This window comes from Crocodylus porosus, unplaced genomic scaffold (genome assembly GCF_001723895.1).
Source record: "Crocodylus porosus isolate Cpor-Errol unplaced genomic scaffold, CroPor_comp1, whole genome shotgun sequence".
Taxonomy (NCBI): domain Eukaryota; kingdom Metazoa; phylum Chordata; order Crocodylia; family Crocodylidae; genus Crocodylus; species Crocodylus porosus.
Window position 1 is genome coordinate 62,213,361 of NW_017728886.1, and position 6,836 is coordinate 62,220,196.

Consider the following 6,836-nt stretch of genomic DNA (forward strand, 5'->3'; position numbering starts at 1 on the left):
ACCTTCAAGAGTAAATTGGATGCTTATCTTGCTGGGATCCTATGACCCCAGCTGACTTCCTGCCCTTTGGGCAGGGGGCTGGACTCGATCTCCCGAGGTCCATTCCAGCCCTAATGTCTATGAAATCTATGAAATAGTGTTTCTGAGTATCTTGATGTACAGTATAAGGCCCCTGTCAGCACAAAGTTTTCTGTACTGTTAGTGCTTATCCTGTGTCAAACACAGATCCCGTATTGGGTCAGAGTTCATTTGTTCCAAGAGGTGCTTATTCCCTTCTGGAATACACCATGGTATTTTTTCCCACTATCCTCCACTGTGCCAAATGCAGTTTTTAGTGCTACCATCTACACTAAAACCTTTATGGTTAGGAGTGCACTACATTGAAGAAAACAGCTGGATACGCTAAGTTCAAATGACTGTACTCTCATATGTCTGCTGTGTAACCTAATGTGCAAAATATGCCATCACTTTAGCCTCTGACAGACTCATTAGAGTACGATGTGATGCTCTTAGCTTCTTTTCAAGCAATATGGGCTTCTCTCCCACTGCTGAAGTTCAATATGGAAGTGTACAGAGTTCTATTTCATGAAGTACACTGCAGGTAGAGATTATTACCTATATCAAGGGGGGGGGGGGGTTGGTTTGTTTGTTTTTTAAAGCTGGTGGCCAGAACCGGTAGAAGTTCTAATGCAGGAGTAGGCAACCCCCAGCACATGTGCCAGAGCATGGCAAGCAAAGGCATTGTGCTTGGCACGTGCACCTCAGGGCGAATGGCAGGAGAGCCATGAGGGGCTAGATGTTTGTTTTGGCAGTGCAGTCTCCGTCTCTTCCTTGCCATCTGCTTCAAGGCACATGTGCACCCACCACCAGCAACAAGCTGGGCCAGGGCTCCATGAATGCCAGTTCAGCTGCTTGCAGCCACCTACTGCCTCCTGCAAGCAACCTGGGCTCTGTAGCAGGTGGAAGGGGCCTGCCCAAAGCCTGGGCTGGCTGTGGCAGGCAGCCAGGAAGTTGCAAGCAGCTGCACTGGGGTCCATGCAGCCCCAGCCCAGCTCTCTGCAGGTAGTGGGTGCATGCGTATGTTGGAGCACATGGTGGGGAAGGGGCCGGGGCTGTGCTGCCACAACAAGAATTGGGCCCCTCACAGCTCCTCTGCCATCTACCCCTGCAACACCAACATCTAACAAGTCAAGGTTGTGGGTGTTTTTGGCACTCTGCCCAAAAACATTGCTGACCCCTGTTCCAATGTCTATTTTTCTTTCCTGCTACAGAAATACTGGAGATCAGTACTAAACTTTTGTTTATACATGCACATGGGACTGCACACAGCTTATTAGGAAGGCATTTTTCCTCAACTATTGTGTGTCTCATTTCCAGGAGAAAGGAAAAAAGAGACTGTATATGATGCAGTTTTTCAAATACAGCCCACTTTCAGTTTTGTTTCAGGTAGTGTTGTTGAGTCATCTTTCCTGATCACAGCACTCCTTTCTCTAGACCTTTCCATTGGCTTTCTACCCAGTATCAAATTTCACCTAATCTGTATCCACGTCTCACCTTCAGTAAGCTTTGGTGCCTCTTCATCCTCTATGACGTTTTTCTCAGCCACTCTTACTAGGTTTTCACTAGTCACCTTTCTGCACACTCTTAGGCATAGTGCATCCTCCTTGCACTTGTCAGCAAGGTCCCTACTTCCTGCATCTTTACCATACTACTTCCAAGAATCAAGGTGATATTATATAAATAGACCTTTTATTATTCCTCTGAACTCCACTTCACCTGCCATGCTTAGGTTGTTAGTTCCTCCAAACAGGGACTATCATTTGTGGGGGAATTATGGAGGAGAAGAGAGGGAAGAACTACTCTTTGAGAATGAGATCCTAGCACTACTGTTTGATGAGACCCTAGCACATAAATGGAAGCCATCACAAACAAAAGATTGTGAAGAACATCTTACTATAATTTTTTTACTTAAAATATACTTTAGCACTATAGCCTCAACTTGTATGAACTATTAGTGCAAGAAGCCCGTTTTCATCAACAACTGTATGCTGCTCCAACATGGGCAGATTTCGTATGAAAACCCTAGGCATGCCCCTCTACATGACACTATAAACTCAAAGTTGTCCTAATTATTCTTAGCACAAATGTTCAGCTGAAACAGGTTTCCTACCCCCACCCAATAGAAAGTACTATATTTTGTACATTAAGCATCGGCAATACCACGAAATACAAGCATTATGCTGCTGCAAGTTAGACAATGGCAACTTATCCCCATCTGGATATTACTGGCTATATTCTTAAATGGGTTAAATGGAAAAAACAATAGAGCTACAGGTAGAAACAGACTCTGACCCTACTCTAACATATATATTTTTAAAACTTTCACCATGCTTTTCAGGTGAAGAGTTAAGAAGGTCCAGATAACTTATGAAAGTGATTGATAGAATCATGATTTAAAGTAGCTCAGAACACAGACACAAGGATGAGAGAAAACAGTCTCTGGTTCTCCTGTTATTACCTGTGAGTTGTCACCCTACTAATGACATTTTTTTCACTCTCTCTCAAGTACAGCTTCATAAAAATTAAGTATTTAATGAACTTGATTGTGTGTGCCACTGACTTTATTTAGTTGACACCATCTAGTTGCCATGGCAATCTGTTTAATTTATGCCTGCAAAGTAGCTTTGATTAATGTGTTCCTTTATTTTTCCAGTATGTTGCTTCATTGTAAGGAATTTGGTTTAAAGACTGTCAAATTGGATCTAAATTTAATTAAATTACCATTATGAACTAATCTATTAAATTTGATACTAAGTACTTGGTTGCAGAAAGATTTGAAGCTCTGCATCCCTCTGTGAGACACCAGTTACTTTGCATTAGAGAGTTTTCACCCACCAGGCAAACAGTCTTAACCCTATAACACCACCTAGACTACCTTAAAACTATATCAAGACAAATATGGATGACAAGTTTAGAGATTATAAACCTTATATTTAATATTATATACCACCTATAAAAGGCTTAGAATGTTTTAGTTCAGGTTCATTTTTCATATTGATAGTCTTACCAGTTCCAAGTTGTAAGAAGGGTCTCATAATTAGGACTTGATTGCATTTGCCCATGTAGGGTTAAGTTCTCAGTGATACATTTAGAACAAGGCTACCATTATATATGAGGCTATGTGTATGTGTGTGTGAAGGCAGTGACAATTTCATGAAAGATTTATTTAGATGTAGCTTTTTAAGAATGTATGTGCTGTTCATGTTTTCTATTCCAACTAGTGCTGTGACAGTGATGCAGGATATGCATTACACCTTCAGCATATTCACTCTTCATACAGAGAATTTTTTAGCACTTCAACATTAAAAAAGAAACACCTTAAGCTGAAAAACATCTTCTGTTCCCATTCTCAGTGGGAAGTTTCTTTAATTGTGAAGAGGGAGAGGGAATGGTGAAAAAAGGAAATCTTTTTAATAGACAACTATATTTAAAAGATACAAGAGAAAACTGCAGAATTTTAAAAAATAAAAAAGTTGCTACAACTTGCAGCTAAAATCTAGAGCAACCTTTTTGCCAGGAGTGCAGGGCTGCTTACAAAGCAACACCTGCTGCAGCCCTGCACCCCTGGTGGTCAGCAGATGTTGCATGGGGAAATGGGTAGGTAGTCATGCATTAAGACCTGGTGCATGCTGCCTCTGCTACAACAGAAAGAATAAACTGAAGGTGCTAGGATGCTGGAGAGATCCTCCTCTGCCTCTGTGACTGGAGTGTGCTACTGATTCCCTGAGCTGTGCAATCCAGGTCCAGTCTCTTCACAGGCCACCCCTTACCTAGCGTCATCTCCTGTATAGTGCAGGTCATCAGACTTTACCCAGTAACTCTTCCATTAAATCCCAAACCTATCCAGTCTTGATCTGAAGATAAGAATAAGAACCCACCACTAATTTATTCACATGGTTGGCCCTCTTTGTTAAAATATTACAACTTTTTTTAAATGCAAGGTATCTGGTTCAGCTTCCAGACACTAGTTGTTGTTATGCTTCTCCATAGGTTAAACAGCTCTTTAGTATCCAGCATTTTTTTTCTTTTTAAAGGAGGTATGCTTTAAGTAACCTTTTTCCTGAAGAGAAATCGAGCTATTTAACCTCCAAACTTGGTATATCTATGTGTATGCTTTACTGCAGAGCTGACTAATTAATTCTGTAGTGAATTGTTACTGTCAGCATGTGCACCCATATTACAGCACAGTTAATTAACTAACTCTGCTGTAGGATAGTACATCTAGGACAAGTACTATCCTAGTGGAGTAGTTATGGGCACCAAAATGCACACACAGAAGATGACTGAGGCTGGCTGGGGCATGAGGGTGCTCCAGTGTGGGGGCTGCCTGCTGGGTAGCTCCACACTGGAGCACCCTCAAGGTCCAGCCAGCCCCTCCACAGCATGTTGAGCCGAGATGGAGCAGCCCCAGGCAGTGGGCTGACCACCACGGACCTCCCGACAGCCATCTGCTACACCCTGGCTCAATATGCTGTGGTCCCAGGCAGATGTGTAAACGCTGTGCACAGGAGCAATAACCTCCAGCTCAAACTGTACCCTAGTTTATTGCTATATGATAATTGCACATGTAGATGCACCCACTGTAAGGCTTTCTCCCGGGCCTTCAAATCGTATTTATGATTCTCTTCCCAAATCTCAATGTTCTTTTAAAATGCTTTTCATATGTAGAGTATTTTCAAAACTGTAAAGAGTATTCCAGAAACTGTATTATCAAGGTCATGTACAGAAATTTAAAAAGTCATCTTCCTACTTATCCATCTATGGATTTGATCAGTGGTTCTCAATCATTTTAGGATTCATAGCACCCCTTAGTCTTCTGTAGTGAAAAATAGAGTGAAAGCTAATACACTAATTCTTCTGTTGCGAAGAACCCAGAAAGACCACAACAGGTCAGATTTTTTTTTTTTTGAACACTCTGGATTCCTATTTAAAATCTCTGGGTTTACTCTTGTGAGTCATGGTTGCACACCTAACAGTGCTAATATTGAGAGACACTCTGTGGCACCCTTGAAAGGATCAAGGCACCCCAGAGTGCTATGGCACCTTGGTTGAGAATCAATGGATTAGTAAAAACCTTACATCATTGCTGTGTAGCAGGAATAATATTTTGTACACTTTCAGGATTACTACTTTATTGTTCACAAAAAGTTGTATTTGGAAAACTCCAACTTCTTATATTAAATATTTAGGAGTCCCCAACAAAATCTGTTGCACTAGAGAAGTTAATAGGACTTAAGTTTTTTTAAGTGTTTAACTCCATGTTGGACAGTTTCATTTCATGTTACTTCCTTTTCGTAAATCACAGGTACAGGTTGCCAAAATAAAGGTTTTATTTGAAAATAACATTCTTCTCCAGAAAGGGGAAACAATTAATAGGACATGAATTTTTCCACCCTCCCCGCCCAAAAGTACAGTAAGCATTTTAATTCAGCAGCATAAAATACACCGAAGTTCCCTATGTGTCCACTATTAGTTTTAAAAAAATCTGAAAGTCATAGTTTCCTCTGACATGAGATGTGTTTACCTTTTATTACATTTCACAATTTTCTGCCAACAGGCTAAACAGGAGATTAAGAGGCACAGCCTACCATGCTGATGAACCACCTCCAAAGAGGAATATTTTGCACTGGTCCAGACCAGCAAGGAGCAAACCAGGAAAGCCAAGGCTGCGACAGAACTCCAACTGGCTACTAGGATCAAGGATAATAATACAAAGTCCTTTTTTAGATATGCAAGGAGCTGGAGGAAAAGCAAGGGCAACATTGGACCCCCGCTAAACCAGATAGGATGACTGACAATTGACGCCCAGGAAAAAGCCAACCTACTAAATGGGTGTTTTGTGTCGGTCTTTCACCTGTTCCACAGGACACCCCTGCCCATCACAGGACAGGGAGGCCTGAGTGAAGGAGATTCCTTGCCCTCCATCAATGTTGACTTCATGAAGGAACACCTTGTGAGGCTGGACACCTTCAAGTCAGCCAGCCCTGACAATCTGCACCCCAGGGTACTCAAGGAGCTGGCTAGCATCATAGCTCAGCCCCTGGCGGGGATCTTCAAGAACTCCTGGCACCCTGGTATAGTGCCCGAAGACTGGAAGAAGGCCAATGTGGTGCCTATCTTCAAGAAAGGGAAGAAAGTGGATCCGGCAAAGTACGGGCCCATCAGCCTGACTGCTATCCCAGGGAAGGTTTTAGAAAAGCTTAGAAAAGAGGCCATTCTTAATGAACTGGCCGATGGCAACATCCTGAGGGACAGCCAGTCTGGGTTTGTTGCAGGTAGGTCTTGCTTAACCAATCTTATTTCTTTTTATGACCAGGTGACCTATAAACTGGACAAGGGAGAAGAGACTGATGTTGTATATCTTGACTTCAAAAAAGCCTTTGATCTGGTATCCTATGACCACCTCTTGGCAAAACTGGCTAACTGCAGCCTCGGGTCCACCATGATCTGCTGCCTGGGGAATTGGCTCTGTGGTCGGGCCCAGAGGGCGGTGGTTGACAGAAGTCAATTGTCATGGTGCCCTGTGACCAATGGGGTCCCTCATGGCTCTGTCCTTGGACCTGTATTGTTCAACATTTTCATTAATGATGTGAACATTGGAGTCAGAAGTGGACTGGCCAAGTTCGCCGATGATACCAAACTTTGGGATAAAGCATCCATACCTGAGGACAGGAGGCTGACTTTGACAGGCTCAGGAAATGGGTGAATGAGAACCAGATGGTGTTTAACACCGAAAAATGCAAGGTTCTCCACCTTGGGAGGAAAAACCTGCAGCA

General features: G+C 42.6%; 1 protein-coding gene across 2 annotated transcripts in view; it reads right to left on the reverse strand.

The window, feature by feature from the left end:
* Nucleotides 1-6,836, reverse strand: part of SCRN1 (secernin 1) — a 67,394-nt gene that overhangs the window by 47,661 nt on the left and 12,897 nt on the right. The window contains exon 1 of one of the 2 annotated variants that reach the window (XM_019535419.1): nucleotides 5,649-5,682. The exons of the other annotated variant lie outside the window; for it this stretch is intronic. The gene's annotated coding sequence lies outside the window, so the exon portion shown is untranslated. Of the gene's footprint in view, nucleotides 1-5,648; nucleotides 5,683-6,836 lie in introns of those variants that run through there. 2 annotated transcript variants of the gene reach the window in all.